The 25,497-nt window shown below is 49.6% G+C and overlaps 59 non-coding genes across 59 annotated transcripts; all 59 read right to left on the bottom strand.

Moving 5' to 3' along the window:
• Positions 1-285: 285 nt before the first annotated feature.
• On the bottom strand, positions 286-401 carry LOC141063672 (U5 spliceosomal RNA). Its single transcript, XR_012224961.1, has one exon. It is a non-coding gene; the product is annotated as a U5 spliceosomal RNA (small nuclear RNA).
• Positions 402-715: 314 nt separating this feature from the next.
• Positions 716-832, bottom strand: LOC141064304 (U5 spliceosomal RNA). Its single transcript, XR_012225528.1, has one exon. It is a non-coding gene; the product is annotated as a U5 spliceosomal RNA (small nuclear RNA).
• Positions 833-1,119: 287 nt separating this feature from the next.
• Positions 1,120-1,235, bottom strand: LOC141064099 (U5 spliceosomal RNA). Its single transcript, XR_012225342.1, has one exon. It is a non-coding gene; the product is annotated as a U5 spliceosomal RNA (small nuclear RNA).
• A 314-nt stretch (positions 1,236-1,549) lies between these two features.
• LOC141063690 (U5 spliceosomal RNA) lies at positions 1,550-1,665 on the bottom strand. Its single transcript, XR_012224976.1, has one exon. It is a non-coding gene; the product is annotated as a U5 spliceosomal RNA (small nuclear RNA).
• A 314-nt stretch (positions 1,666-1,979) lies between these two features.
• Positions 1,980-2,095, bottom strand: LOC141064848 (U5 spliceosomal RNA). The gene has a single exon (XR_012226017.1). It is a non-coding gene; the product is annotated as a U5 spliceosomal RNA (small nuclear RNA).
• Positions 2,096-2,402: 307 nt separating this feature from the next.
• Positions 2,403-2,518, bottom strand: LOC141065184 (U5 spliceosomal RNA). The gene has a single exon (XR_012226324.1). It is a non-coding gene; the product is annotated as a U5 spliceosomal RNA (small nuclear RNA).
• A 313-nt stretch (positions 2,519-2,831) lies between these two features.
• Positions 2,832-2,947, bottom strand: LOC141064976 (U5 spliceosomal RNA). Its single transcript, XR_012226132.1, has one exon. It is a non-coding gene; the product is annotated as a U5 spliceosomal RNA (small nuclear RNA).
• A 314-nt stretch (positions 2,948-3,261) lies between these two features.
• On the bottom strand, positions 3,262-3,377 carry LOC141064006 (U5 spliceosomal RNA). The gene has a single exon (XR_012225260.1). It is a non-coding gene; the product is annotated as a U5 spliceosomal RNA (small nuclear RNA).
• A 314-nt stretch (positions 3,378-3,691) lies between these two features.
• On the bottom strand, positions 3,692-3,807 carry LOC141064100 (U5 spliceosomal RNA). The gene has a single exon (XR_012225343.1). It is a non-coding gene; the product is annotated as a U5 spliceosomal RNA (small nuclear RNA).
• A 313-nt stretch (positions 3,808-4,120) lies between these two features.
• Positions 4,121-4,236, bottom strand: LOC141064975 (U5 spliceosomal RNA). The gene has a single exon (XR_012226131.1). It is a non-coding gene; the product is annotated as a U5 spliceosomal RNA (small nuclear RNA).
• A 314-nt stretch (positions 4,237-4,550) lies between these two features.
• Positions 4,551-4,666, bottom strand: LOC141063732 (U5 spliceosomal RNA). The gene has a single exon (XR_012225014.1). It is a non-coding gene; the product is annotated as a U5 spliceosomal RNA (small nuclear RNA).
• A 314-nt stretch (positions 4,667-4,980) lies between these two features.
• On the bottom strand, positions 4,981-5,096 carry LOC141063720 (U5 spliceosomal RNA). The gene has a single exon (XR_012225003.1). It is a non-coding gene; the product is annotated as a U5 spliceosomal RNA (small nuclear RNA).
• Positions 5,097-5,410: 314 nt separating this feature from the next.
• Positions 5,411-5,526, bottom strand: LOC141064763 (U5 spliceosomal RNA). Its single transcript, XR_012225944.1, has one exon. It is a non-coding gene; the product is annotated as a U5 spliceosomal RNA (small nuclear RNA).
• A 314-nt stretch (positions 5,527-5,840) lies between these two features.
• Positions 5,841-5,956, bottom strand: LOC141064939 (U5 spliceosomal RNA). The gene has a single exon (XR_012226099.1). It is a non-coding gene; the product is annotated as a U5 spliceosomal RNA (small nuclear RNA).
• A 314-nt stretch (positions 5,957-6,270) lies between these two features.
• Positions 6,271-6,386, bottom strand: LOC141063708 (U5 spliceosomal RNA). The gene has a single exon (XR_012224992.1). It is a non-coding gene; the product is annotated as a U5 spliceosomal RNA (small nuclear RNA).
• Positions 6,387-6,700: 314 nt separating this feature from the next.
• Positions 6,701-6,816, bottom strand: LOC141063696 (U5 spliceosomal RNA). The gene has a single exon (XR_012224981.1). It is a non-coding gene; the product is annotated as a U5 spliceosomal RNA (small nuclear RNA).
• A 314-nt stretch (positions 6,817-7,130) lies between these two features.
• Positions 7,131-7,246, bottom strand: LOC141063782 (U5 spliceosomal RNA). Its single transcript, XR_012225060.1, has one exon. It is a non-coding gene; the product is annotated as a U5 spliceosomal RNA (small nuclear RNA).
• A 314-nt stretch (positions 7,247-7,560) lies between these two features.
• On the bottom strand, positions 7,561-7,676 carry LOC141063683 (U5 spliceosomal RNA). Its single transcript, XR_012224970.1, has one exon. It is a non-coding gene; the product is annotated as a U5 spliceosomal RNA (small nuclear RNA).
• A 314-nt stretch (positions 7,677-7,990) lies between these two features.
• On the bottom strand, positions 7,991-8,106 carry LOC141063833 (U5 spliceosomal RNA). Its single transcript, XR_012225105.1, has one exon. It is a non-coding gene; the product is annotated as a U5 spliceosomal RNA (small nuclear RNA).
• Positions 8,107-8,420: 314 nt separating this feature from the next.
• Positions 8,421-8,536, bottom strand: LOC141064067 (U5 spliceosomal RNA). The gene has a single exon (XR_012225313.1). It is a non-coding gene; the product is annotated as a U5 spliceosomal RNA (small nuclear RNA).
• A 314-nt stretch (positions 8,537-8,850) lies between these two features.
• Positions 8,851-8,966, bottom strand: LOC141065135 (U5 spliceosomal RNA). The gene has a single exon (XR_012226277.1). It is a non-coding gene; the product is annotated as a U5 spliceosomal RNA (small nuclear RNA).
• A 314-nt stretch (positions 8,967-9,280) lies between these two features.
• Positions 9,281-9,396, bottom strand: LOC141063670 (U5 spliceosomal RNA). The gene has a single exon (XR_012224959.1). It is a non-coding gene; the product is annotated as a U5 spliceosomal RNA (small nuclear RNA).
• Positions 9,397-9,710: 314 nt separating this feature from the next.
• On the bottom strand, positions 9,711-9,826 carry LOC141063658 (U5 spliceosomal RNA). The gene has a single exon (XR_012224948.1). It is a non-coding gene; the product is annotated as a U5 spliceosomal RNA (small nuclear RNA).
• A 314-nt stretch (positions 9,827-10,140) lies between these two features.
• LOC141063646 (U5 spliceosomal RNA) lies at positions 10,141-10,256 on the bottom strand. The gene has a single exon (XR_012224937.1). It is a non-coding gene; the product is annotated as a U5 spliceosomal RNA (small nuclear RNA).
• A 307-nt stretch (positions 10,257-10,563) lies between these two features.
• Positions 10,564-10,679, bottom strand: LOC141063760 (U5 spliceosomal RNA). The gene has a single exon (XR_012225040.1). It is a non-coding gene; the product is annotated as a U5 spliceosomal RNA (small nuclear RNA).
• Positions 10,680-10,993: 314 nt separating this feature from the next.
• Positions 10,994-11,109, bottom strand: LOC141063634 (U5 spliceosomal RNA). Its single transcript, XR_012224926.1, has one exon. It is a non-coding gene; the product is annotated as a U5 spliceosomal RNA (small nuclear RNA).
• A 314-nt stretch (positions 11,110-11,423) lies between these two features.
• LOC141065066 (U5 spliceosomal RNA) lies at positions 11,424-11,539 on the bottom strand. Its single transcript, XR_012226214.1, has one exon. It is a non-coding gene; the product is annotated as a U5 spliceosomal RNA (small nuclear RNA).
• Positions 11,540-11,853: 314 nt separating this feature from the next.
• LOC141063622 (U5 spliceosomal RNA) lies at positions 11,854-11,969 on the bottom strand. Its single transcript, XR_012224915.1, has one exon. It is a non-coding gene; the product is annotated as a U5 spliceosomal RNA (small nuclear RNA).
• A 314-nt stretch (positions 11,970-12,283) lies between these two features.
• Positions 12,284-12,399, bottom strand: LOC141065042 (U5 spliceosomal RNA). The gene has a single exon (XR_012226193.1). It is a non-coding gene; the product is annotated as a U5 spliceosomal RNA (small nuclear RNA).
• Positions 12,400-12,706: 307 nt separating this feature from the next.
• LOC141063795 (U5 spliceosomal RNA) lies at positions 12,707-12,822 on the bottom strand. Its single transcript, XR_012225071.1, has one exon. It is a non-coding gene; the product is annotated as a U5 spliceosomal RNA (small nuclear RNA).
• Positions 12,823-13,136: 314 nt separating this feature from the next.
• LOC141064066 (U5 spliceosomal RNA) lies at positions 13,137-13,252 on the bottom strand. Its single transcript, XR_012225312.1, has one exon. It is a non-coding gene; the product is annotated as a U5 spliceosomal RNA (small nuclear RNA).
• A 307-nt stretch (positions 13,253-13,559) lies between these two features.
• LOC141064894 (U5 spliceosomal RNA) lies at positions 13,560-13,675 on the bottom strand. The gene has a single exon (XR_012226059.1). It is a non-coding gene; the product is annotated as a U5 spliceosomal RNA (small nuclear RNA).
• A 313-nt stretch (positions 13,676-13,988) lies between these two features.
• Positions 13,989-14,104, bottom strand: LOC141064973 (U5 spliceosomal RNA). The gene has a single exon (XR_012226129.1). It is a non-coding gene; the product is annotated as a U5 spliceosomal RNA (small nuclear RNA).
• A 314-nt stretch (positions 14,105-14,418) lies between these two features.
• Positions 14,419-14,534, bottom strand: LOC141063911 (U5 spliceosomal RNA). Its single transcript, XR_012225175.1, has one exon. It is a non-coding gene; the product is annotated as a U5 spliceosomal RNA (small nuclear RNA).
• A 314-nt stretch (positions 14,535-14,848) lies between these two features.
• On the bottom strand, positions 14,849-14,964 carry LOC141064937 (U5 spliceosomal RNA). Its single transcript, XR_012226097.1, has one exon. It is a non-coding gene; the product is annotated as a U5 spliceosomal RNA (small nuclear RNA).
• Positions 14,965-15,278: 314 nt separating this feature from the next.
• On the bottom strand, positions 15,279-15,394 carry LOC141064118 (U5 spliceosomal RNA). The gene has a single exon (XR_012225359.1). It is a non-coding gene; the product is annotated as a U5 spliceosomal RNA (small nuclear RNA).
• A 314-nt stretch (positions 15,395-15,708) lies between these two features.
• On the bottom strand, positions 15,709-15,824 carry LOC141065132 (U5 spliceosomal RNA). The gene has a single exon (XR_012226275.1). It is a non-coding gene; the product is annotated as a U5 spliceosomal RNA (small nuclear RNA).
• Positions 15,825-16,138: 314 nt separating this feature from the next.
• Positions 16,139-16,254, bottom strand: LOC141064548 (U5 spliceosomal RNA). Its single transcript, XR_012225749.1, has one exon. It is a non-coding gene; the product is annotated as a U5 spliceosomal RNA (small nuclear RNA).
• A 314-nt stretch (positions 16,255-16,568) lies between these two features.
• LOC141065131 (U5 spliceosomal RNA) lies at positions 16,569-16,684 on the bottom strand. Its single transcript, XR_012226274.1, has one exon. It is a non-coding gene; the product is annotated as a U5 spliceosomal RNA (small nuclear RNA).
• Positions 16,685-16,998: 314 nt separating this feature from the next.
• On the bottom strand, positions 16,999-17,114 carry LOC141065032 (U5 spliceosomal RNA). The gene has a single exon (XR_012226184.1). It is a non-coding gene; the product is annotated as a U5 spliceosomal RNA (small nuclear RNA).
• Positions 17,115-17,428: 314 nt separating this feature from the next.
• Positions 17,429-17,544, bottom strand: LOC141064634 (U5 spliceosomal RNA). Its single transcript, XR_012225827.1, has one exon. It is a non-coding gene; the product is annotated as a U5 spliceosomal RNA (small nuclear RNA).
• A 314-nt stretch (positions 17,545-17,858) lies between these two features.
• Positions 17,859-17,974, bottom strand: LOC141064455 (U5 spliceosomal RNA). Its single transcript, XR_012225665.1, has one exon. It is a non-coding gene; the product is annotated as a U5 spliceosomal RNA (small nuclear RNA).
• Positions 17,975-18,288: 314 nt separating this feature from the next.
• On the bottom strand, positions 18,289-18,404 carry LOC141064295 (U5 spliceosomal RNA). Its single transcript, XR_012225520.1, has one exon. It is a non-coding gene; the product is annotated as a U5 spliceosomal RNA (small nuclear RNA).
• Positions 18,405-18,718: 314 nt separating this feature from the next.
• LOC141065228 (U5 spliceosomal RNA) lies at positions 18,719-18,834 on the bottom strand. The gene has a single exon (XR_012226363.1). It is a non-coding gene; the product is annotated as a U5 spliceosomal RNA (small nuclear RNA).
• Positions 18,835-19,149: 315 nt separating this feature from the next.
• LOC141064386 (U5 spliceosomal RNA) lies at positions 19,150-19,264 on the bottom strand. The gene has a single exon (XR_012225602.1). It is a non-coding gene; the product is annotated as a U5 spliceosomal RNA (small nuclear RNA).
• A 307-nt stretch (positions 19,265-19,571) lies between these two features.
• LOC141064645 (U5 spliceosomal RNA) lies at positions 19,572-19,687 on the bottom strand. The gene has a single exon (XR_012225837.1). It is a non-coding gene; the product is annotated as a U5 spliceosomal RNA (small nuclear RNA).
• A 314-nt stretch (positions 19,688-20,001) lies between these two features.
• Positions 20,002-20,117, bottom strand: LOC141065257 (U5 spliceosomal RNA). Its single transcript, XR_012226389.1, has one exon. It is a non-coding gene; the product is annotated as a U5 spliceosomal RNA (small nuclear RNA).
• A 318-nt stretch (positions 20,118-20,435) lies between these two features.
• On the bottom strand, positions 20,436-20,551 carry LOC141065041 (U5 spliceosomal RNA). Its single transcript, XR_012226192.1, has one exon. It is a non-coding gene; the product is annotated as a U5 spliceosomal RNA (small nuclear RNA).
• A 314-nt stretch (positions 20,552-20,865) lies between these two features.
• Positions 20,866-20,981, bottom strand: LOC141064380 (U5 spliceosomal RNA). Its single transcript, XR_012225597.1, has one exon. It is a non-coding gene; the product is annotated as a U5 spliceosomal RNA (small nuclear RNA).
• Positions 20,982-21,288: 307 nt separating this feature from the next.
• Positions 21,289-21,404, bottom strand: LOC141065183 (U5 spliceosomal RNA). The gene has a single exon (XR_012226323.1). It is a non-coding gene; the product is annotated as a U5 spliceosomal RNA (small nuclear RNA).
• Positions 21,405-21,717: 313 nt separating this feature from the next.
• Positions 21,718-21,833, bottom strand: LOC141064166 (U5 spliceosomal RNA). The gene has a single exon (XR_012225403.1). It is a non-coding gene; the product is annotated as a U5 spliceosomal RNA (small nuclear RNA).
• A 314-nt stretch (positions 21,834-22,147) lies between these two features.
• Positions 22,148-22,263, bottom strand: LOC141065227 (U5 spliceosomal RNA). The gene has a single exon (XR_012226362.1). It is a non-coding gene; the product is annotated as a U5 spliceosomal RNA (small nuclear RNA).
• Positions 22,264-22,578: 315 nt separating this feature from the next.
• LOC141064385 (U5 spliceosomal RNA) lies at positions 22,579-22,693 on the bottom strand. Its single transcript, XR_012225601.1, has one exon. It is a non-coding gene; the product is annotated as a U5 spliceosomal RNA (small nuclear RNA).
• Positions 22,694-23,000: 307 nt separating this feature from the next.
• Positions 23,001-23,116, bottom strand: LOC141064051 (U5 spliceosomal RNA). The gene has a single exon (XR_012225298.1). It is a non-coding gene; the product is annotated as a U5 spliceosomal RNA (small nuclear RNA).
• Positions 23,117-23,430: 314 nt separating this feature from the next.
• On the bottom strand, positions 23,431-23,546 carry LOC141065244 (U5 spliceosomal RNA). Its single transcript, XR_012226378.1, has one exon. It is a non-coding gene; the product is annotated as a U5 spliceosomal RNA (small nuclear RNA).
• Positions 23,547-23,864: 318 nt separating this feature from the next.
• On the bottom strand, positions 23,865-23,980 carry LOC141063788 (U5 spliceosomal RNA). The gene has a single exon (XR_012225065.1). It is a non-coding gene; the product is annotated as a U5 spliceosomal RNA (small nuclear RNA).
• A 314-nt stretch (positions 23,981-24,294) lies between these two features.
• LOC141064379 (U5 spliceosomal RNA) lies at positions 24,295-24,410 on the bottom strand. The gene has a single exon (XR_012225596.1). It is a non-coding gene; the product is annotated as a U5 spliceosomal RNA (small nuclear RNA).
• A 307-nt stretch (positions 24,411-24,717) lies between these two features.
• Positions 24,718-24,833, bottom strand: LOC141065181 (U5 spliceosomal RNA). The gene has a single exon (XR_012226321.1). It is a non-coding gene; the product is annotated as a U5 spliceosomal RNA (small nuclear RNA).
• A 313-nt stretch (positions 24,834-25,146) lies between these two features.
• On the bottom strand, positions 25,147-25,262 carry LOC141064165 (U5 spliceosomal RNA). Its single transcript, XR_012225402.1, has one exon. It is a non-coding gene; the product is annotated as a U5 spliceosomal RNA (small nuclear RNA).
• Positions 25,263-25,497: the final 235 nt, after the last annotated feature.

Below are 25,497 nucleotides of genomic sequence, written 5' to 3'. Positions count from 1 at the left end.
ACCATGGGCACAGCCCTCATTTGGCCCAGGGAGACCACCTAGAAGTGGGTGCGTGGTTTGGCTATGGAAAAACAAAAACAGCAACACACAGCCCATTTTCCGCAGGCTGCTCCGTGTTCAGCTCCATCGTGCTGCCAGAGAGTCACATGTCCCGCTGCCTAGAAGAATGCCATCCACTGCTACAATATTCAAATGAGAGACAGATCCCAGCAGCCCCAGAGTACAGTCTCCCACCAAAACCCCACCCACTCATTCCTTCATTCTGTTGTTGAACCCATTTAAGGAAGCCCCAGGAAGCTGGAGCATGCAAAAATTTCAACAAAACTCAGGTTTGCTTCTCTCCACGGAAATCTTTATTAAAAGGCGAAAGATTTTTACGTTCTGAAGAGAAGCCAGAGTATATTGGGCAAGGGCTTCCTCCTGACCTAACACCATGGGCACAGCCCTCATTTGGCCCAGGGAGACCACCTAGAAGTGGGTGCATGGTTTGGCTATGGAAAAACAAAAATGGCAACACACAGCCCATTTTCCGCAGGCTGCTCCGTGTTCAGCTCCATCGTGCTGCCAGAGAGTCACATGTCCCGTTGCCTGGAAGAAGGCCATCCACTGCTACAATATTCAAATGAGAGACATTTCCCAGGAGCCCCAGAGTACAGTCTCCCACCAAAACCCCACCCACTCATTCCTTCATTCTGTTGTTGAACCCATTTAAGGAAGCCCCAGCAAGCTGGAGCGTGCAAATAATGCCAGAAAACTCAGTTTTGCTTCTCTCCACGGAAATCTTTAGTAAAAGGCAAAAGATTTTTTACGTTTTGAAGAAAAGCCAGAGTATACTGGGCAAAGGCTTCCTCCAGACCTACCAACATGGCCGCAACCCTCATTAGGCCCAGGGAGACCACCTAGAAGTGGGTGCGTGGTTTTGCTATGTAAAAACAAAAACGGCAACACACAGCCCATTTTCCACAGGCTGCTCCGTGTTCAGCTCCATCGTGCTGCCAGAGAGTCACATGTCCCGCTGCCTGGAAGAAGGCCATCCAGAGCTACAATATTCAAATGAGAGACATTTCCCAAAACCCCACCCACTCATTCCTTCTTTCTGTTGTTGAACCCATTTAAAGAAGTCCCAGCAAGCTGGAGAGTGCAAAAATTGCCACAAAACTCAGTTTTGCTTCTCTCCACTGAAATCTTTAGTAAAAGGCGAAAGATTTTTACGTTCTGAAGAGAAGCCAGAGTATACTGGGCAAGTGCTTCCTCATGACCTAACACCATGGGCACAGCCCTCATTTGGCCCAGGGAGACCACCTAGAAGTGGGTGCGTGGTTTGGCTATAGAAAAACAAAAACGGCAACACACAGCCCATTTTCCGCAGGCTGCTCCATGTTCAGCTCCATCTTGCTGCCAGAGAGTCACATGTCCTGCTGCCTGGAAGAAGGCCATCCACTGCTACAATATTCAAATGAGAGACATTTCCCAGCAGCCCCAGAGTACAGTCTCCCACCAAAACCCCACCCACTCATTACTTCATTCTGTTGTTGAATCCATTTAAGGAAGCCCCAGCAAGCTGGAGCGTGCAAAAATTGCCACAAAACTCAGTTTTGCTTCTCTCCACAGAAATCTTTAGTAAAAGGCGAAAGATTTTTACATTCTGAAGAGAAGCCAGAGTATACTGGGCAATGGCTTCCTCCTGACCTACCACCATGGGCACAGCTCTCATTTGGCCTAGGGAGACCACCTAGAAGTGGGTACGTGGTTTGGCTATGGAAAAACAAAAACGGCAACACACAGCCCATTTTCCGCAGGCTGCTCCGTGTTCAGCTCCATCTTGCTGCCAGATTGTCACCTGTCCCGCTGCCTGGAAGAACGCCATCCACTGCTACAATATTCAAATGAGAGACATTTCCCAGCAGCCCCAGAGTACAGTCTTCCACCAAAACCCCACCCACTCATTCCTTCATTCTGTTGTTGAACACATTTAAGGAAACCCCAGCAAGCTGGAGAGTGCAAAAATTGCCACAAAACTCAGTTTTGCTTCTCTCCACGGAAATCTTTAGTAAAAGGCGAAAGATTTTTACGTTCTGAAGAGAAGCCAGAGTATACTGGGCAAGTGCTTCCTCATGACCTAACACCATGGGCACAGCCCTCATTTGGCCCAGGGAGACCACCTAGAAGTGGGTGCGTGGTTTGGCTATGGAAAAACAAAAACGGCAACACACAGCCCATTTTCCGCAGGCTGCTCCGTGTTCAGCTCCATCTTGCTGCCAGATTGTCACCTGTCCCGCTGCCTGGAAGAACGCCATCCACTGCTACAATATTCAAATGAGAGACATTTCCCAGCAGCCCCAGAGTACAGTCTCCCACCAAAACCCCACCCACTCATTCCTTCATTCTGTTGTTGAACCCATAGCGCCAGCAAGCTGGAGCGTGCAAAAATTGCCACAAAACTCAGTTTTGCTTCTCTCCACGGAAATCTTTAGTAAAAGGCGAAAGATTTTTACGTTCTGAAGAAAAGCCAGAGTATACTGGGCAAGGGCTTCCTACTGACCTACCACCATGGGCACAGCCCTCATTTGGCCCAGGGAGACCACCTAGAAGTGGGTGCGTGGTTTGGCTATGGAAAAACAAAAACGGCAACACACAGCCCATTTTCCGCAGGCTGCTCTGTGTTCAGCTCCATCCTGCTGCCAGAGAGTCACATGTCCCGCTGCCTGGAAGAAGGCCATCCACTGCTACAATATTCAAATGAAAGACATTTCCCAGCAGCCCCATAGTACAGTTTCCCACCAAAATCCACCCACTCATTCCTTCATTCTGTTGTTGAACCCATTTAAGGAAGCCCCAGCAAGCTGGAGCGTGCAAAAATTGCCACAAAACTCAGTTTTGTTTCTCTCCACGGAAATCTTTAGTAAAAGGCGAAAGATTTTTACGTTCTGAAGAGAAGCCAGAGTATACTGGGCAAGGGCTTCCTCCTGACCTACCACCATGGGCACAGCCCTCATTTGGCCCAGAGAGACCACTTAGAAGAGGGTGCGTGGTTTGGCTATGGAAAAACAAAAACGGCAACACACAGCCCATTTTCCGCAGGCTGCTCCGTGTTCAGCTCCATCTTGCTGCCAGAAAGTCACCTGTCCCGCTGCCTGGAAGAACGCCATCCACTGCTACAATATTCAAATGAGAGACATTTCCCAGCAGCCCCAGAGTACAGTCTCCCACCAAAACCCCACCCACTCATTCCTTCCTTCTGTTGTTGAACCCATTTAAGGAAACCCCAGCAAGCTGGAGCGTGCAAAAATTGCCACAAAACTCAGTTTTGCTTCTCTCCACGGAAATCTTTAGTAAAAAGCGAAAGATTTTTACGTTCTGAAGAAAAGCCAGAGTATACTGGTCAAGGGCTTCCTCCTGACCTACCACCATGTGCACAGCCCTCATTTGGCCCAGGGAGACCCCCTAGAAGTGGGTGCGTGGTTTGGCTATGGAAAAACAAAAATGGCAACACACAGCCCATTTTCCACAGGCTGCTCCGTGTTCAGCTCCATCGTGCTGCCAGAGAATCACATGTCCCGCTGCCTGGAAAAAGGCCATCCAGAGCTACAATATTCAAATGAGAGACATTTCCCAGCAGCCCCAGAGTACAGTCTCCCACCAAAACCCCACCCACTCATTCCTTCATTCTGTTGTTGAACCCATTTAAGGAAGTCCCAGCAAGCTGGAGCGTGCAAAAATTGCCACAAAACTCAGTTTTGCTTCTCTCCACAGAAATCTTTAGTAAAAGGCGAAAGATTTTTAAGTTCTGAAGAGAAGCCAGAGTATACTGGGCAAGGGCTTCCTCCTGACCTACCACCATGGGCACAGCCCTCATTTGGCCCAGGGAGACCACCTAGAAGTGGGTGCGTGGTTTGGCTATGGAAAAACAAAAACGGCAACACACAGCCCATTTTCCGCAGGCTGCTCTGTGTTCAGCTCCATCCTGCTGCCAGAGAGTCACATGTCCCGCTGCCTGGAAGAAGGCCATCCACTGCTACAATATTCAAATGAAAGACATTTCCCAGCAGCCCCATAGTACAGTTTCCCACCAAAATCCACCCACTCATTCCTTCATTCTGTTGTTGAACCCAGTTAAGGAAGCCCCAGCAAGCTGGAGCGTGCAAAAATTGCCACAAAACTCAGTTTTGTTTCTCTCCACGGAAATCTTTAGTAAAAGGCGAAAGATTTTTACGTTCTGAAGAGAAGCCAGAGTATACTGGGCAAGGGCTTCCTCCTGACCTACCACCATGGGCACAGCCCTCATTTGGCCCAGGGAGACCACCTAGAAGTGGGTGCGTGGTTTGGCTATGGAAAAACAAAAACGGCAACACACAGCCCATTTTCCGCAGGCTGCTCCGTGTTCAGCTCCATCTTGCTGCCAGATTGTCACCTGTCCCGCTGTCTGGAAGAACGCCATCCACTGCTACAATATTCAAATGAGAGACATTTCCCAGCAGCCCCAGAGTACAGTCTCCCACCAAAACCCCACCCACTCATTCCTTCATTCTGTTGTTGAACCCATTTAAGGAAGCCCCAGCAAGCTGGAGCGTGCAAAAATTGCCACAAAACTCAGTTTTGCTTCTCTCCACGGAAATCTTTAGTAAAAGGCGAAAGATTTTTACGTTCTGAAGAGAAGCCAGAGTATACTGGGCAAGGGCTTCCTCCTGACCTACCATCATGGGCACAGCTCTCATTTGGCCTAGGGAGACCACCTAGAAGTGGGTACGTGGTTTGGCTATGGAAAAACAAAAACGGCAACACACAGCCCATTTTCCGCAGGCTGCTCCGTGTTCAGCTCCATCCTGCTGCCAGAAAGTCACATGTCCCGCTGCCTGGAAGAAGGCCATCCACTGCTACAATATTCAAATGAGAGAAATCTCCCATCAGCCCCAGAGTACAGTCTTCCACCAAAACCCCACCCACTCATTCCTTGTTTCTGTTGTTGAACCCATTTAAGGTAGCCCCAGCAAGCTGGAGCGTGCAAAAATTGCCACAAAACTCAGTTTTGCTTCTCTCCACGGAAATCTTTAGTAAAAGGCGAAAGATTTTTACGTTCTGAAGAGAAGCCAGAGTATACTGAGCAAGGGCTTCCTCCTGACCTACCACCATGGGCACAGCCCTCATTTGGCCCAGGGAGACCACCTAGAAGTGGGTGCATGGTTTGGCTATGGAAAAACAAAAAAGGCAACACACAGCCCATTTTCCGCAGGCTGCTCCGTGTTCAGCTCCATCGTGCTGCCAGAGAGTCACATGTCCCGCTGCCTGGAAGAAGGCCATCCACTGCTACAATATTCAAATGAGAGGCATCTCCCATCAGCCCCAGAGTACAGTCTCCCACCAAAACCCCACCCACTCATTCCTTCATTCTGTTGTTGAACCCATTTAAGGAAGCCCCAGCAAGCTGGAGCGTGCAAAAATTGCCAGAAAACTCAGTTTTGCTTCTCTCCACGGAAATCTTTAGTAAAAGGCAAAAGATTTTTACGTTCTGAAGAAAAGCCAGAGTATACTGGACAAAGGCTTCCTCCAGACCTACCACCATGGCCGCAACCCTCATTTGGCCCAGGGAGACCACCTAGAAGTGGGTGCGTGGTTTGGCTATGGAAAAACAAAAACGGCAACACACAGCCCATTTTCCACAGGCTGCTCCGTGTTCAGCTCCATCGTGCTGCCAGAGAGTCACATGTCCCGCTGCCTGGAAGAAGGCCATCCACAGCTACAATATTCAAATGAGAGACATTTCCCAGCAGCCCCAGAGTACAGTCTCCCACCAAAACCCCACCCACTCATTCCTTCATTCTGTTGTTGAACCCATTTAAGGAAGCCCCAGCAAGCTGGAGCGTGCAAAAATTGCCACAAAACTCAGTTTTGATTCTCTCCACGGAAATCTTTAGTAAAAGGCGAAAGATTTTTACGTTCTGAAGAGAAGCCAGAGTATACTGAGCAAGGGCTTCCTCCAGACCTACCACCATGGGCACAGCCCTCATTTGGCCCAGGGAGACCACCTAGAAGTGGGTGCGTGGTTTGGCTATGGAAAAACAAAAACGGCAACACACAGCCCATTTTCCGCAGGCTGCTCCGTGTTCAGCTCCATCTTGCTGCCAGATAGTCACATGTCCCACTGCCTGGAAGAAGGGCATCCACTGCTACAATATTCAAATGAGAGACATTTCCCAGCAGCCCCAGAGTACAGTCTCCCACCAAAACCCCACCCACTCATTCCTTCATTCTGTTGTTGAACCCATTTAAGGAAGCCCCAGCAAGCTGGAGCGTGCAAAAATTGCCACAAAACTCAGTTTTGCTTCTCTCCACGGAAATCTTTAGTAAAAGGCGAAAGATTTTTACGTTCTGAAGAGAAGCCAGAGTATACTGGGCAAGGGCTTCCTCCTGACCTACCACCATGGGCACAGCCCTCATTTGGCCCAGGGAGACCACCTAGAAGTGGGTGCGTGGTTTGGCTATGGAAAAACAAAAACGGCAACACACAGCCCATTTTCCGCAGGCTGCTCCGTGTTCAGCTCCATCCTGCTGCCAGAAAGTCACATGTCCCGCTGCCTGGAAGAAGGCCATCCACTGCTACAATATTCAAATGAGAGACATTTCCCAGCAGCCCCAGAGTACAGTCTCCCACCAAAACCCCACCCACTCATTCCTTCATTCTGTTGTTGAACCCATTTAAGGAAGCCCCAGCAAGCTGGAGCGTGCAAAAATTGCCACAAAACTCAGTTTTGCTTCTCTCCACGGAAATCTTTAGTAAAAGGCGAAAGATTTTTACGTTCTGAAGAGAAGCCAGAGTATACTGGGCAAGGGCTTCCTCCTGACCTACCACCATGGGCACAGCCCTCATTTGGCCCAGGGAGACCACCTAGAAGTGGGTGCGTGGTTTGGCTATGGAAAAACAAAAACGGCAACACACAGCCCATTTTCCGCAGGCTGCTCCGTGTTCAGCTCCATCGTGCTGCCAGAGAGTCACATGTCCCGCTGCCTGGAAGAAGGCCATCCACTGCTACAATATTCAAATGAGAGACATTTCCCAGCAGCCCCAGAGTACAGTCTCCCACCAAAACCCCACCCACTCATTCCTTCATTCTGTTGTTGAACCCATTTAAGGAAGTCCCAGCAAGCTGGAGCGTGCAAAAATTGCCACAAAATTCAGTTTTGCTTCTCTCCACGGAAATCTTTAGTAAAAGGCGAAAGATTTTTACGTTCTGAAGAGAAGCCAGAGTATACTGGGCAAGGGCTTCCTCCTGACCTACCACCATGGGCACAGCCCTCATTTGGCCCAGGGAGACCACCTAGAAGTGGGTGCGTGGTTTGGCTATGGAAAAACAAAAACGGCAACACACAGCCCATTTTCCGCAGGCTGCTCCGTGTTCAGCTCCATCTTGCTGCCAGATTGTCACCTGTCCCGCTGCCTGGAAGAACGCCATCCACTGCTACAATATTCAAATGAGAGACATTTCCCAGCAGCCCCAGAGTACAGTCTCCCACCAAAACCCCACCCACTCATTCCTTCATTCTGTTGTTGAACCCATTTAAGGAAGCCCCAGCAAGCTGGAGCGTGCAAAAATTGCCACAAAACTCAGTTTTGCTTCTCTCCACGGAAATCTTTAGTAAAAGGCGAAAGATTTTTACGTTCTGAAGAGAAGCCAGAGTATACTGGGCAAGGGCTTCCTCCTGACCTACCACCATGGGCACAGCTCTCATTTGGCCTAGGGAGACCACCTAGAAGTGGGTACGTGGTTTGGCTATGGAAAAACAAAAACGGCAACACACAGCCCATTTTCCGCAGGCTGCTCCGTGTTCAGCTCCATCCTGCTGCCAGAAAGTCACATGTCCCGCTGCCTGGAAGAAGGCCATCCACTGCTACAATATTCAAATGAGAGGCATCTCCCATCAGCCCCAGAGTACAGTCTCCCACCAAAACCCCACCCACTCATTCCTTCATTCTGTTGTTGAACCCATTTAAGGAAGCCCCAGCAAGCTGGAGCGTGCAAAAATTGCCAGAAAACTCAGTTTTGCTTCTCTCCACCGAAATCTTTAGTAAAAGGCAAAAGATTTTTACGTTCTGAAGAAAAGCCAGAGTATACTGGGCAAAGGCTTCCTCCAGACCTACCAACATGGCCGCAACCCTCATTAGGCCCAGGGAGACCACCTAGAAGTGGGTGCGTGGTTTTGCTATGGAAAAACAAAAACGGCAACACACAGCCCATTTTCCACAGGCTGCTCCGTGTTCAGCTCCATCGTGCTGCCAGAGAGTCACATGTCCCGCTGCCTGGAAGAAGGCCATCCAGAGCTACAATATTCAAATGAGAGACATTTCCCAGCAGCCCCAGAGTACAGTCTCCCACCAAAACCCCACCCACTCATTCCTTCATTCTTTTGTTGAACCCATTTAAGGAAGTCCCAGCAAGCTGGAGCGTGCAAAAATTGCCACAAAACTCAGTTTTGCTTCTCTCCACGGAAATCTTTAATAAAAGGCGAAAGATTTTTACATTCTGAAGAGAAGCCAGAGTATACTGGGCAAGGGCTTCCTCCTGACCTACCACCATGGGCACAGCCCTCATTTGGCCCAGGGAGACCACCTAGAAGTGGGTGCGTGGTTTGGCTATGGAAAAACAAAAACGGCAACACACAGCCCATTTTCCGCAGGCTGCTCCATGTTCAGCTCCATCTTGCTGCCAGAGAGTCACATGTCCCGCTGCCTGGAAGAAGGCCATCCACTGCTACAATATTCAAATGAGAGACATTTCCCAGCAGCCCCAGAGTACAGTCTCCCACCAAAACCCCACCCACTCATTCCTTCATTCTGTTGTTGAACCCATTTAAGGAAGCCCCAGCAAGCTGGAGCGTGCAAAAATTGCCACAAAATTCAGTTTTGCTTCTCTCCACGGAAATCTTTAGTAAAAGGCGAAAGATTTTTACGTTCTGAAGAGAAGCCAGAGTATACTGGGCAAGGGCTTCCTCCTGACCTACCACCATGGGCACAGCCCTCATTTGGCCCAGGGAGACCACCTAGAAGTGGGTGCGTGGTTTGGCTATGGAAAAACAAAAACGGCAACACACAGCCCATTTTCCGCAGGCTGCTCCGTGTTCAGCTCCATCTTGCTGCCAGATTGTCACCTGTCCCGCTGCCTGGAAGAACGCCATCCACTGCTACAATATTCAAATGAGAGACATTTCCCAGCAGCCCCAGAGTACAGTCTCCCACCAAAACCCCACCCACTCATTCCTTCATTCTGTTGTTGAACCCATTTAAGGAAGCCCCAGCAAGCTGGAGCGTGCAAAAATTGCCACAAAACTCAGTTTTGCTTCTCTCCACGGAAATCTTTAGTAAAAGGCGAAAGATTTTTACGTTCTGAAGAGAAGCCAGAGTATACTGGGCAAGGGCTTCCTCCTGACCTACCACCATGGGCACAGCTCTCATTTGGCCTAGGGAGACCACCTAGAAGTGGGTACGTGGTTTGGCTATGGAAAAACAAAAACGGCAACACACAGCCCATTTTCCGCAGGCTGCTCCGTGTTCAGCTCCATCCTGCTGCCAGAAAGTCACATGTCCCGCTGCCTGGAAGAAGGCCATCCACTGCTACAATATTCAAATGAGAGACATCTCCCATCAGCCCCAGAGTACAGTCTCCCACCAAAACCCCACCCACTCATTCCTTCATTCTGTTGTTGAACCCATTTAAGGTAGCCCCAGCAAGCTGGAGCGTGCAAAAATTGCCACAAAACTCAGTTTTGCTTCTCTCCACGGAAATCTTTAGTAAAAGGCGAAAGATTTTTACGTTCTGAAGAGAAGCCAGAGTATACTGGGCAAGGGCTTCCTCCTGACCTACCACCATGGGCACAGCCCTCATTTGGCCCAGGGAGACCACCTAGAAGTGGGTGCGTGGTTTGGCTATGGAAAAACAAAAAAGGCAACACACAGCCCATTTTCCGCAGGCTGCTCCGTGTTCAGCTCCATCGTGCTGCCAGAGAGTCACATGTCCCGCTGCCTGGAAGAAGGCCATCCACTGCTACAATATTCAAATGAGAGACATTTCCCAGCAGCCCCAGAGTACAGTCTCCCACCAAAACCCCACCCACTCATTCCTTCATTCTGTTGTTGAACCCATTTAAGGAAGCCCCAGCAAGCTGGAGCGTGCAAAAATTGCCACAAAACTCAGTTTTGCTTCTCTCCACGGAAATCTTTAGTAAAAGGCGAAAGATTTTTACGTTCTGAAGAGAAGCCAGAGTATACTGGGCAAGGGCTTCCTCCTGACCTACCACCATGGGCACAGCCCTCATTTGGCCCAGGGAGACCACCTAGAAGTGGGTGCGTGGTTTGGCTATGGAAAAACAAAAACGGCAACACACAGCCCATTTTCCGCAGGCTGCTCCGTGTTCAGCTCCATCTTGCTGCCAGAGAGTCACCTGTCCCGCTGCCTGGAAGAACGCCATCCACTGCTACAATATTCAAATGAGAGACATTTCCCAGCAGCCCCAGAGTACAGTCTCCCACCAAAACCCCACCCACTCATTCCTTCATTCTGTTGTTGAACCCATTGCGCCAACAAGCTGGAGCGTGCAAAAATTGCCACAAAACTCAGTTTTGCTTCTCTCCACGGAAATCTTTAGTAAAAGGCGAAAGATTTTTACGTTCTGAAGAAAAGCCAGAGTATACTGGGCAAGGGCTTCCTCCTGACCTACCACCATGGGCACAGCCCTCATTTGGCCCAGGGAGACCACCTAGAAGTGGGTGCGTGGTTTGGCTATGGAAAAACAAAAACGGCAACACACAGCCCATTTTCCACAGGCTGCTCCGTGTTCAGCTCCATCGTGCTGCCAGAGAGTCACATGTCCCTCTGCCTGGAAGAAGGCCATCCACTGCTACAATATTCAAATGAGAGACATTTCCCAGCAGCCCCAGAGTACAGTCTCCCACCAAAACCCCACCCACTCATTCCTTCATTCTGTTGTTGAACCCATTTAAGGAAGCCCCAGCAAGCTGGAGCGTGCAAAAATTGCCACAAAACTCAGTTTTGCTTCTCTCCACGGAAATCTTTAGTAAAAGGCGAAAGATTTTTACGTTCTGAAGAGAAGCCAGAGTATACTGGGCAAGGGCTTCCTCCTGACCTACCACCATGGGCACAGCCCTCATTTGGCCCAGGGAGACCACCTAGAAGTGGGTGCGTGGTTTGGCTATGGAAAAACAAAAACGGCAACACACAGCCCATTTTCCGCAGGCTGCTCCGTGTTCAGCTCCATCTTGCTGCCAGATAGTCACATGTCCCGCTGCCTGGAAGAACGCCATCCACTGCTACAATATTCAAATGAGAGACATTTCCCAGCAGCCCCAGAGTACAGTCTCCCACCAAAACCCCACCCACTCATTCCTTCATTCTGTTGTTGAACCCATTTAAGGAAGCCACAGCAAGCTGGAGCGTGCAAAAATTGCCACAAAACTCAGTTTTGCTTCTCTCCACGGAAATCTTTAGTAAAAGGCGAAAGATTTTTACGTTCTGAAGAGAAGCCAGAGTATACTGGGCAAGGGCTTCCTCCTGACCTACCACCATGGGCACAGCCCTCATTTGGCCCAGGGAGACCACCTAGAAGTGGGTGCATGGTTTGACTATGGAAAAACAAAAACGGCAACACACAGCCCATTTTCCGCAGGCTGCTCCGTGTTCAGCTCCATCCTGCTGCCAGAGAGTCACATGTCCCGCTGCCTGGAAGAAGGCCATCCACTGCTACAATATTCAAATGAGAGGCATTTCCCATCAGCCCCAGAGTACAGTCTCCCACCAAAACCCCACCCACTCATTCCTTCATTCTGTTGTTGAACCCATTTAAGGAAGCCCCAGCAAGCTGGAGCGTGCAAAAATTGCCACAAAACTCAGTTTTGCTTCTCTCCACGGAAATCTTTAGTAAAAGGCGAAAGATTTTTACGTTCTGAAGAGAAGCCAGAGTATACAGAGCAAGGGCTTCCTCCTGACCTACCACCATGGGCCCAGCCCTCATTTGGCCCAGGGAGACCACCTAGAAGTGGGTGCATGGTTTGGCTATGGAAAAACAAAAAAGGCAACACACAGCCCATTTTCCGCAGGCTGTTCCGTGTTCAGCTCCATCGTGCTGCCAGAGAGTCACATGTCCCGCTGCCTGGAAGAAGGCCATCCACTGCTACAATTTTCAAATGAGAGACATTTCCCAGCAGCCCCAGAGTACAGTCTCCCACCAAAACCCCACCCACTCATTCCTTCATTCTGTTGTTGAACCCATTTAAGGAAGCCACAGCAAGCTGGGGCGTGCAAAAATTGCCACAAAACTCAGTTTTGCTTCTCTCCACGGAAATCTTTAGTAAAAGGCGAAAGATTTTTACGTTCTGAAGAGAAACCAGAGTATACTGGGTAAGGGCTTCCTCCTGACCTACCACCATGGGCACAGCCCTCATTTGGCCCAGGGAGACCACCTAGAAGTGGGTGCATGGTTTGACTATGGAAAAACAAAAACGGCAACACACAGCCCATTTTCCGCAGGCTGCTCCGTGTTCAGCTCCATCCTGCTGCCAGAGAGTCACATGTCCCGCTGCCTGGAAGAAGGCCATCCACTGCTACAATATTCAAATGAGAGGCATTTCCCATAAGCCCCAGAGTACAGTCTCCCACCAAAACCCCACCCACTCATTCCTTCATTCTGTTGTTGAACCCATAGCGCCAGCAAGCTGGAGCGTGCAAAAATTGCCACAAAACTCAGTTTTGCTTCTCTCCACGGAAATCTTTAGTAAAAGGCGAAAAATTTTTACGTTCTGAAGAAAAGCCAGAGTATACTGGGCAAGGGCTTCCTCCTGACCTACCACCATGGGCACAGCCCTCATTTGGCCCAGGGAGACCACCTAGAAGTGGGTGCGTGGTTTGGCTATGGAAAAACAAAAACGGCAACACACAGCCCATTTTCCGCAGGCTGCTCCGTGTTCAGCTCCATCGTGCTGCCAGAGAGTCACATGTCCCGCTGCCTGGAAGAAGGCCATCCACTGCTACAATATTCAAATGAGAGACATTTCCCAGCAGCCCCAGAGTACAGTCTCCCACCAAAACCCCACCCACTCATTCCTTCATTCTGTTGTTGAAGCCATTTAAGGAAGTCCCAGCAAGCTGGAGCGTGCAAAAATTGCCACAAAACTCAGTTTTGCTTCTCTCCACGGAAATCTTTAATAAAAGGCGAAAGATTTTTACATTCTGAAGAGAAGCCAGAGTATACTGGGCAAGGGCTTCCTCCTGACCTACCACCATGGGCACAGCCCTCATTTGGCCCAGGGAGACCACCTAGAAGTGGGTGCGTGGTTTGGCTATGGAAAAACAAAAACGGCAACACACAGCCCATTTTCCGCAGGCTGCTCCGTGTTCAGCTCCATCTTGCTGCCAGATTGTCACCTGTCCCGCTGCCTGGAAGAACGCCATCCACTGCTACAATATTCAAATGAGAGACATTTCCCAGCAGCCCCAGAGTACAGTCTCCCACCAAAACCCCACCCACTCATTCCTTCATTCTGTTGTTGAACCCATAGCCCCAGCAAGCTGGAGCGTGCAAAAATTGCCACAAAACTCAGTTTTGCTTCTCTCCACGGAAATCTTTAGTAAAAGGCGAAAGATTTTTACGTTCTGAAGAAAAGCCAGAGTATACTGGGCAAGGGCTTCCTCCTGACCTACCACCATGGGCACAGCCCTCATTTGGCCCAGGGAGACCACCTAGAAGTGGGTGCGTGGTTTGGCTATGGAAAAACAAAAACGGCAACACACAGCCCATTTTCCGCAGGCTGCTCTGTGTTCAGCTCCATCCTGCTGCCAGAGAGTCACATGTCCCGCTGCCTGGAAAAAGGCCATCCACTGCTACAATATTCAAATGAGAGACATTTCCCAGCAGCCCCAGAGTACAGTCTCCCACCAAAACCCACCCACTCATTCCTTCATTCTGTTGTTGAACCCATTTAAGGAAGCCCCAGCAAGCTGGAGCGTGCAAAAATTGCCACAAAACTCAGTTTTGTTTCTCTCCACGGAAATCTTTAGTAAAAGGCGAAAGATTTTTACGTTCTGAAGAGAAGCCAGAGTATACTGGGCAAGGGCTTCCTCCTGACCTACCACCATGGGCACAGCCCTCATTTGGCCCAGGGAGACCACCTAGAAGTGGGTGCGTGGTTTGGCTATGGAAAAACAAAAACGGCAACACACAGCCCATTTTCCGCAGGCTGCTCTGTGTTCAGCTCCATCCTGCTGCCAGAGAGTCACATGTCCCGCTGCCTGGAAGAAGGCCATCCACTGCTACAATATTCAAATGAGAGGCATTTCCCATCAGCCCCAGAGTACAGTCTCCCACCAAAACCCCACCCACTCATTCTTTCATTCTGTTGTTGAACCCATTTAAGGAAGCCCCAGCAAGCTGGAGCATGCAAAAATTGCCACAAAACTCAGTTTTGCTTCTCTCCACAGAAATCTTTAGTAAAAGGCGAAAGATTTTTACATTCTGAAAAGAAGCCAGAGTATACTGGGCAAGGGCTTCCTCCTGACCTACCACCATGGTCACAGCCCTCATTTGGCCCAGGGAGACCACCTAGAAGTGGGTGCGTGGTTTGGCTATGGAAAAACAAAAACGGCAACACACAGCCCATTTTCCGCAGGCTGCTCCGTGTTCAGCTCCATCGTGCTGCCAGAGAGTCACATGTCCCGCTGCCTAGAAGAAGGCCATCCACTGCTACAATATTCAAATGAGAGACATATCACAGCAGCCCCAGAGTACAGTCTCCCACCAAAACCCCACCCACTCATTCCTTCATTCTGTTGTTGAACCCATTTAAGGAAGCCCCAGCAAGCTGGAGCATGCAAAAATTGCCACAAAACTCAGTTTTGCTTCTCTCCACGGAAATCTTTAGTAAAAGGCGAAAGATTTTTACGTTCTGAAGAGAAGCCAGAGTATACTGGGCAAGGGCTTCCTCCTGACCTACCACCATGGGCACAGCCCTCATTTGGCCCAGGGAGACCACCTAGAAGTGGGTGCGTGGTTTGGCTATGGAAAAACAAAAATGGCAACACACAGCCCATTTTCCGCAGGCTGCTCCGTGTTCAGCTCCATCGTGCTGCCAGAGAGTCACATGTCCCGCTGCCTGGAAGAAGGCCATCCACTGCTACAATATTCAAATGAGAGACATTTCCCAGCAGCCCCAGAGTACAGTCTCCCACCAAAACCCCACCCACTCATTCCTTCATTCTGTTGTTGAACCCATTTAAGGAAGCCCCAGCAAGCTGGAGCGTGCAAAAATTGCCACAAAACTCAGTTTTGCTTCTCTCCACGGAAATCTTTAATAAAAGGCGAAAGATTTTTACATTCTGAAGAAAAGCCAGAGTATACTGGGCAAGGGCTTCCTCCTGACCTACCACCATGGGCACAGCCCTCATTTGGCCCAGGGAGACCACCTAGAAGTGGGTGCGTGGTTTGGCTATAGAAAAACAAAAACGGCAACACACAGCCCATTTTCCGCAGGCTGCTCCATGTTCAGCTCCATCTTGCTGCCAGAGAGTCACATGTCCCGCTGCCTGGAAGAAGGCCATCCACTGCTACAATATTCAAATGAGAGACATTTCCCAGCAGCCCCAGAGTACAGTCTCCCACCAAAACCCCACCCACTCATTCCTTCATTCTGTTGTTGAACCCATTTAAGGAAGCCCCAGCAAGCTGGAGCGTGCAAAAATTGCCACAAAATTCAGTTTTGCTTCTCTCCACGGAAATCTTTAGTAAAAGGCGAAAGATTTTTACGTTCTGAAGAGAAGCCAGAGTATACTGGGCAAGGGCTTCCTCCTGACCTACCACCATGGGCACAGCCCTCATTTGGCCCAGGGAGACCACCTAGAAGTGGGTGCGTGGTTTGGCTATGGAAAAACAAAAACGGCAACACACAGCCCATTTTCCGCAGGCTGCTCCGTGTTCAGCTCCATCCTGCTGCCAGAGCGTCACGTGTCCCGCTGCCTGGAAGAAGGCCATCCATGGCTACAATATTCAAATGAGAGTCATTTCCCAGCAGCCCCAGAGTACAGTCTCCCACCAAAACCCCACCCACTCATTCCTTTATTCTGTTGTTGAACCCATTTAACGAAGTCCCAGCAAGCTGGAGCGTGCAAAAATTGCCACAAAACTCAGTTTTGCTTCTCTCCACGGAAATCTTTAATAAAAGGCGAAAGATTTTTACATTCTGATGAAAAGCCAGAGTATACTGGGCAAGTGCTTCCTCCTGACCTACCACCATGGGCACAGCCCTCATTTGGCCCAGGGAGACCACCTAGAAGTGGGTGCGTGGTTTGGCTATGGAAAAACAAAAACGGCAACACACAGCCCATTTTCCGCAGGCTGCTCCATGTTCAGCTCCATCTTGCTGCCAGAGAGTCACATGTCCCGCTGCCTGGAAGAAGGCCATCCACTGCTACAATATTCAAATGAGAGACATTTCCCAGCAGCCCCAGAGTACAGTCTCCCACCAAAACCCCACCCACTCATTCCTTCATTCTGTTGTTGAACCCATTTAAGGAAGCCCCAGCAAGCTGGAGCGTGCAAAAATTGCCACAAAATTCAGTTTTGCTTCTCTCCACGGAAATCTTTAGTAAAAGGCGAAAGATTTTTACGTTCTGAAGAGAAGCCAGAGTATACTGGGCAAGGGCTTCCTCCTGACCTACCACCATGGGCACAGCCCTCATTTGGCCCAGGGAGACCACCTAGAAGTGGGTGCGTGGTTTGGCTATGGAAAAACAAAAACGGCAACACACAGCCCATTTTCCGCAGGCTGCTCCGTGTTCAGCTCCATCCTGCTGCCAGAAAGTCACATGTCCCGCTGCCTGGAAGAAGGCCATCCACTGCTACAATATTCAAATGAGAGACATCTCCCAGCAGCCCCAGAGTACAGTCTCCCACCAAAACCCCACCCACTCATTCCTTCATTCTGTTGTTGAACCCATTTAAGGAAGCCCCAGCAAGCTGGAGCGTGCAAAAATTGCCACAAAACTCAGCTTTGCTTCTCTCCACGGAAATCTTTAGTAAAAGGCGAAAGATTTTTACATTCTGAAGAGAAGCCAGAGTATACTGGGCAAGGGCTTCCTCCTGACCTACCACCATGGGCACAGCCCTCATTTGGCCCAGGGAGACCACCTAGAAGTGGGTGCGTGGTTTGGCTATGGAAAAACAAAAACGGCAACACACAGCCCATTTTCCGCAGGCTGCTCCATGTTCAGCTCCATCTTGCTGCCAGAGAGTCACATGTCCCGCTGCCTGGAAGAAGGCCATCCACTGCTACAATATTCAAATGAGAGACATTTCCCAGCAGCCCCAGAGTACAGTCTCCCACCAAAACCCCACCCACTCATTCCTTCATTCTGTTGTTGAACCCATTTAAGGAAGCCCCAGCAAGCTGGAGCGTGCAAAAATTGCCACAAAATTCAGTTTTGCTTCTCTCCACCGAAATCTTTAGTAAAAGGAAAAAGATTTTTACGTTATGAAGAAAAGCCAGAGTATAATGGGCAAAGGCTTCCTCCAGACCAACCAACATGGCCGCAACCCTCATTAGGCCCAGGGAGAACACCTAGAAGTGGGTGCGTGGTTTTGCTATGGAAAAACAAAAACGGCACCACACAGCCCATTTTCCACAGGTTGCTCCGTGTTCAGCTCCATCGTGCTGCCAGAGACTCACATGTCCCGCTGCCTGGAAGAAGGCCATCCAGAGCTACAATATTCAAATGAGAGACATTTCCCAGCTGCCCCAGAGTACAGTCTCCCACCAACACCCCACACATTCATTCCTTCATTCTGTTGTTGAAGCCATTTAAGGAAGTCCCAGCAAGCTGGAGCGTGCAAAAATTGCCACAAAACTCAGTTTTGCTTCTCTCCACGGAAATCTTTAATAAAAGGTGAAAGATTTTTACAATCTGAAGAGAAGCCAGAGTATACTGGGCAAGGGCTTCCTCCTGACCTACCACCATGGGCACAGCCCTCATTTGGCCCAGGGAGACCACCTAGAAGTGGGTGCGTGGTTTGGCTATGGAAAAACAAAAACGGCAACACACAGCCCATTTTCCGCAGGCTGCTCCATGTTCAGCTCCATCTTGCTGCCAGAGAGTCACATGTCCCGCTGCCTGGAAGAAGGCCATCCACTGCTACAATATTCAAATGAGAGACATTTCCCAGCAGCCCCAGAGTACAGTCTCCCACCAAAACCCCACCCACTCATTCCTTCATTCTGTTGTTGAACCCATTTAAGGAAGCCCCAGCAAGCTGGAGCGTGCAAAAATTGCCAGAAAACTCAGTTTTGCTTCTCTCCACCGAAATCTTTAATAAAAGGCAAAAGATTTTTACGTTCTGAAGAAAAGCCAGAGTATACTGGGCAAAGGCTTCCTCCAGACCTACCAACATGGCCGCAACCCTCATTAGGCCCAGGGAGACCACCTAGAAGTGGGTGCGTGGTTTGGCTATGGAAAAACAAAAACGGCAACACACAGCCCATTTTCCGCAGGCTGCTCCGTGTTCAGCTCCATCTTGCTGCCAGATTGTCACCTGTCCCGCTGTCTGGAAGAACGCCATCCACTGCTACAATATTCAAATGAGAGACATTTCCCAGCAGCCCCAGAGTACAGTCTCCCACCAAAACCCCACCCACTCATTCCTTCATTCTGTTGTTGAACCCATTTAAGGAAGCCCCAGCAAGCTGGAGCGTGCAAAAATTGCTACAAAACTCAGTATTGCTTCTCTCCACGGAAACCTTTAGTAAAAGACGAAAGATTTTTACGTTCTGAAGAGAAGCCAGAGTATACTGGGCAAGGGCTTCCTCCTGACCTACCACCATGGGCACAGCCCTCATTTGGCCCAGGGAGACCACCTAGAAGTGGGTGCGTGGTTTGGCTATGGAAAAACAAAAACGGCAACACACAGCCCATTTTCCGCAGGCTGCTCCGTGTTCAGCTCCATCTTGCTGCCAGATCGTCACCTGTCCCGCTGCCTGGAAGAACGCCATCCACTGCTACAATATTCAAATGAGAGACATTTCCCAGCAGCCCCAGAGTACAGTCTCCCACCAAAACCCCACCCACTCATTCCTTCATTCTGTTGTAGAACCCATTTAAGGAAGCCACTACAAGCTAGAGCGCGGAGAAATTGCCACAAAACTCAGTATTGCTTCTCTCCACGGAAATCTTTAGTAAAAGGCGAAAGATTTTTACGTTCTGAAGAGAAGCCAGAGTATACTGGGCAAGGGCTTCCTCCTGACCTACCACCATGGGCACAGCCCTCATTTGGCCCAGGGAGACCACCTAGAAGTGGGTGCATGGTTTGACTATGGAAAAACAAAAACGGCAACACACAGCCCATTTTCCGCAGGCTGCTCCGTGTTCAGCTCCATCCTGCTGCCAGAGAGTCACATGTCCAGCTGCCTGGAAGAAGGCCATCCACTGCTACAATATTCAAATGAGAGGCATTTCCCATAAGCCCCAGAGTACAGTCTCCCACCAAAACCCCACCCACTCATTCCTTCATTCTGTTGTTGAACCCATAGCGCCAGCAAGCTGGAGCGTGCAAAAATTGCCACAAAAATCACTTTTGCTTCTCTCCATGGAAATCTTTAGTAAAAGGCGAAAGATTTTTACGTTCTGAAGAAAAGCGAGAGTATACTGGGTAAGGGCTTCCTACTGACCTACCACCATGGGCACAGCCCTCATTTGGCCCAGGGAGACCACCTAGAAGTGGGTGCGTGGTTTGGCTATGGAAAAACAAAAACGGCAACACACAGCCCATTTTCCGCAGGCTGCTCCGTGTTCAGCTCCATCGTGCTGCCAGAGAGTCACATGTCCCGCTGTCTGGAAGCAGGCCATCCACTGCTACAATATTCAAATGAGAGGCATTTCCCATCAGCCCCAGAGTACAGTCTCCCACCAAAACCCCACCCACTCATTCCTTCATTCTGTTGTTGAACCCATTTAAGGAAGCCCCAGCAAGCTGGAGCGTGCAAAAATTGCCACAAAACTCAGTTTTGCTTCTCTCCACGGAAATCTTTAGTAAAAGGCGAAAGATTTTTACGTTCTGAAGAGAAGCCAGAGTATACAGAGCAAGAGCTTCCTCCTGACCTACCACCATGGGCCCAGCCCTCATTTGGCCCAGGGAGACCACCTAGAAGTGGGTGCATGGTTTGGCTATGGAAAAACAAAAAAGGCAAAACACAGCCCATTTTCCGCAGGCTGTTCCGTGTTCAGCTCCATCGTGCTGCCAGAGAGTCACATGTCCCGCTGCATGGAAGAAGGCCATCCACTGCTACAATTTTCAAATGAGAGACATTTCCCAGCAGCCCCAGAGTACAGTCTCCCACCAAAACCCCACCCACCCACTCATTCCTTCATTCTGTTGTTGAACCCATTTAAGGAAGCCACAGCAAGCTGGGGCGTGCAAAAATTGCCACAAAACTCAGTTTTGCTTCTCTCCACGGAAATCTTTAGTAAAAGGCGAAAGATTTTTACGTTCTGAAGAGAAACCAGAGTATACTGGGTAAGGGCTTCCTCCTGACCTACCACCATGGGCACAGCCCTCATTTGGCCCAGGGAGACCACCTAGAAGTGGGTGCATGGTTTGACTATGGAAAAACAAAAACGGCAACACACAGCCCATTTTCCGCAGGCTGCTCCGTGTTCAGCTCCATCGTGCTGCCAGAGAGTCACATGTCCCGTTGCCTGGAAGAAGGCCATCCACTGCTACAATATTCAAATGAGAGACATTTCCCAGCAGCCCCAGAGTACAGTCTCCCACCAAAACCCCACCCACTCATTCCTTCATTCTGTTGTTGAACCCATTTAAGGAAGCCCCAGCAAGCTGGAGCGTGCAAAAATTGCCAGAAAACTCAGTTTTGCTTATGTCCACGGAAATCTTTAATAAAAGGCAAAAGATTTTTACGTTCTGAAGAAAAGCCAGAGTATACTGGGCAAAGGCTTCCTCCAGACCTACCAACATGGCCGCAACCCTCATTAGGCCCAGGGAGACCACCTAGAAGTGGGTGCGTGGTTTTGCTATGGAAAAACAAAAACGGCAACACACAGCCCATTTTCCGCAGGCTGCTCCGTGTTCAGCTCCATCTTGCTGCCAGATTGTCACCTGTCCCGCTGCCTGGAAGAACGCCATCCACTGCTACAATATTCAAATGAGAGACATTTCCCAGCAGCCCCAGAGTACAGTCTCCCACAAAAACCCCACCCACTCATTCCTTCATTCTGTTGTTGAACCCATAGCGCCAGCAAGCTGGAGCGTGCAAAAATTGCCACAAAACTCAGTTTTGCTTCTCTCCACGGAAATCTTTAGTAAAAGGCGAAAGATTTTTACGTTCTGAAGAAAAGCCAGAGTATACTGGGCAAGGGCTTCCTACTGACCTACCACCATGGGCACAGCCCTCATTTGGCCCAGGGAGACCACCTAGAAGTGGGTGCGTGGTTTGGCTATGGAAAAACAAAAACGGCAACACACAGCCCATTTTCCGCAGGCTGCTCTGTGTTCAGCTCCATCCTGCTGCCAGAGAGTCACATGTCCCGCTGCCTGGAAGAAGGCCATCCACTGCTACAATATTCAAATGAAAGACATTTCCCAGCAGCCCCATAGTACAGTTTCCCACCAAAATCCACCCACTCATTCCTTCATTCTGTTGTTGAACCCATTTAAGGAAGCCCCAGCAAGCTGGAGCGTGCAAAAATTGCCACAAAACTCAGTTTTGTTTCTCTCCACGGAAATCTTTAGTAAAAAGCGAAAGATTTTTACGTTCTGAAGAAAAGCCAGAGTATACTGGTCAAGGGCTTCCTCCTGACCTACCACCATGTGCACAGCCCTCATTTGGCCCAGGGAGACCACCTAGAAGTGGGTGCGTGGTTTGGCTATGGAAAAACAAAAATGGCAACACACAGCCCATTTTCCGCAGGCTGCTCCGTGTTCAGCTCCATCCTGCTGCCAGAGAGTCACATGTCCCGTTGCCTGGAAGAAGGCCATCCACTGCTACAATATTCAAATGAGAGACATTTCCCAGCAGCCCCAGAGTACAGTCTCCCACCAAAACCCCACCCACTCATTCCTTCATTCTGTTGTTGAACCCATTTAAGGAAGCCCCAGCAAGCTGGAGCGTGCAAAAATTGCTACAAAACTCAGTATTGCTTCTCTCCACGGAAACCTTTAGTAAAAGACGAAAGATTTTTACGTTCTGAAGAGAAGCCAGAGTATACTGGGCAAGGGCTTCCTCCTGACCTACCACCATGGGCACAGCCCTCATTTGGCCCAGGGAGACCACCTAGAAGTGGGTGCGTGGTTTGGCTATGGAAAAACAAAAACGGCAACACACAGCCCATTTTCCGCAGGCTGCTCCGTGTTCAGCTCCATCTTGCTGCCAGATCGTCACCTGTCCCGCTGCCTGGAAGAACGCCATCCACTGCTACAATATTCAAATGAGAGACATTTCCCAGCAGCCCCAGAGTACAGTCTCCCACCAAAACCCCACCCACTCATTCCTTCATTCTGTTGTAGAACCCATTTAAGGAAGCCACTACAAGCTAGAGCGCGGAGAAATTGCCACAAAACTCAGTATTGCTTCTCTCCACGGAAATCTTTAGTAAAAGGCGAAAGATTTTTACGTTCTGAAGAGAAGCCAGAGTATACAGAGCAAGAGCTTCCTCCTGACCTACCACCATGGGCCCAGCCCTCATTTGGCCCAGGGAGACCACCTAGAAGTGGGTGCATGGTTTGACTATGGAAAAACAAAAACGGCAACACACAGCCCATTTTCCGCAGGCTGCTCCGTGTTCAGCTCCATCCTGCTGCCAGAGAGTCACATGTCCAGCTGCCTGGAAGAAGGACATCCACTGCTACAATATTCAAATGAGAGGCATTTCCCATAAGCCCCAGAGTACAGTCTCCCACCAAAACCCCACCCACTCATTCCTTCATTCTGTTGTTGAACCCATAGCGCCAGCAAGCTGGAGCGTGCAAAAATTGCCACAAAAATCAGTTTTGCTTCTCTCCACGGAAATCTTTAGTAAAAGGCGAAAGATTTTTACGTTCTGAAGAAAAGCCAGAGTATACTGGGTAAGGGCTTCCTACTGACCTACCACCATGGGCACAGCCCTCATTTGGCCCAGGGAGACCACCTAGAAGTGGGTGCGTGGTTTGGCTATGGAAAAACAAAAACGGCAACACACAGCCCATTTTCCGCAGGCTGCTCCGTGTTCAGCTCCATCGTGCTGCCAGAGAGTCACATGTCCCGCTGCCTGGAAGCAGGCCATCCACTGCTACAATATTCAAATGAGAGGCATTTCCCATCAGCCCCAGAGTACAGTCTCCCACCAAAACCCCACCCACTCATTCCTTCATTCTGTTGTTGAACCCATTTAAGGAAGCCCCAGCAAGCTGGAGCGTGCAAAAATTGCCACAAAACTCAGTTTTGCTTCTCTCCACGGAAATCTTTAGTAAAAGGCGAAAGATTTTTACGTTCTGAAGAGAAGCCAGAGTATACAGAGCAAGAGCTTCCTCCTGACCTACCACCATGGACCCAGCCCTCATTTGGCCCAGGGAGACCACCTAGAAGTGGGTGCATGGTTTGGCTATGGAAAAACAAAAAAGGCAAAACACAGCCCATTTTCCGCAGGCTGTTCCGTGTTCAGCTCCATCGTGCTGCCAGAGAGTCACATGTCCCGCTGCCTGGAAGAAGGCCATCCACTGCTACAATTTTCAAATGAGAGACATTTCCCAGCAGCCCCAGAGTACAGTCTCCCACCAAAACCCCACCCACCCACTCATTCCTTCATTCTGTTGTTGAACCCATTTAAGGAAGCCACAGCAAGCTGGGGCGTGCAAAAATTGCCACAAAACTCAGTTTTGCTTCTCTCCACGGAAATCTTTAGTAAAAGGCGAAAGATTTTTACGCTCTGAAGAGAAACCAAAGTATACTGGGTAAGGGCTTCCTCCTGACCTACCACCATGGGCACAGCCCTCATTTGGCCCAGGGAGACCACCTAGAAGTGGGTGCATGGTTTGACTATGGAAAAACAAAAACGGCAACACACAGCCCATTTTCCGCAGGCTGCTCCGTGTTCAGCTCCATCGTGCTGCCAGAGAGTCACATGTCCCGTTGCCTGGAAGAAGGCCATCCACTGCTACAATATTCAAATGAGAGACATTTCCCAGCAGCCCCAGAGTACAGTCTCCCACCAAAACCCCACCCACTCATTCCTTCATTCTGTTGTTGAACCCATTTAAGGAAGCCCCAGCAAGCTGGAGCGTGCAAAAATTGCCAGAAAACTCAGTTTTGCTTATGTCCACGGAAATCTTTAATAAAAGGCAAAAGATTTTTACGTTCTGAAGAAAAGCCAGAGTATACTGGGCAAAGGCTTCCTCCAGACCTACCAACATGGCCGCAACCCTCATTAGGCCCAGGGAGACCACCTAGAAGTGGGTGCGTGGTTTTGCTATGGAAAAACAAAAACGGCAACACACAGCCCATTTTCCGCAGGCTGCTCCGTGTTCAGCTCCATCTTGCTGCCAGATTGTCACCTGTCCCGCTGCCTGGAAGAACGCCATCCACTGCTACAATATTCAAATGAGAGACATTTCCCAGCAGCCCCAGAGTACAGTCTCCCACCAAAACCCCACCCACTCATTCCTTCATTCTGTTGTTGAACCCATAGCGCCAGCAAGCTGGAGCGTGCAAAAATTGCCACAAAACTCAGTTTTGCTTCTCTCCACGGAAATCTTTAGTAAAAGGCGAAAGATTTTTACGTTCTGAAGAAAAGCCAGAGTATACTGGGCAAGGGCTTCCTACTGACCTACCACCATGGGCACAGCCCTCATTTGGCCCAGGGAGACCACCTAGAAGTGGGTGCGTGGTTTGGCTATGGAAAAACAAAAACGGCAACACACAGCCCATTTTCCGCAGGCTGCTCTGTGTTCAGCTCCATCCTGCTGCCAGAGAGTCACATGTCCCGCTGCCTGGAAGAAGGCCATCCACTGCTACAATATTCAAATGAAAGACATTTCCCAGCAGCCCCATAGTACAGTTTCCCACCAAAATCCACCCACTCATTCCTTCATTCTGTTGTTGAACCCATTTAAGGAAGCCCCAGCAAGCTGGAGCGTGCAAAAATTGCCACAAAACTCAGTTTTGTTTCTCTCCACGGAAATCTTTAGTAAAAAGCGAAAGATTTTTACGTTCTGAAGAAAAGCCAGAGTATACTGGTCAAGGGCTTCCTCCTGATCTACCACCATGTGCACAGCCCTCATTTGGCCCAGGGAGACCACCTAGAAGTGGGTGCATGGTTTGGCTATGGAAAAACAAAAATGGCAACACACAGCCCATTTTCCACAGGCTGCTCCATGTTCAGCTCCATCGTGCTGCCAGAGAGTCACATGTCCTGCTGACTGAAAAAAGGCCATCCACGGCTACTATATTCAAATGAGAAACATTTC

This window comes from Dendrobates tinctorius, unplaced genomic scaffold (assembly GCF_039654945.1).
Source record: "Dendrobates tinctorius isolate UK_male_01 unplaced genomic scaffold, ASM3965494v1 ptg000250l, whole genome shotgun sequence".
In the NCBI taxonomy this organism is placed as follows: Eukaryota; Metazoa; Chordata; class Amphibia; order Anura; family Dendrobatidae; genus Dendrobates; species Dendrobates tinctorius.
Note: the sequence above shows the minus strand (reverse complement) of the source record. Positions and strands in the feature narration are given on the sequence as shown.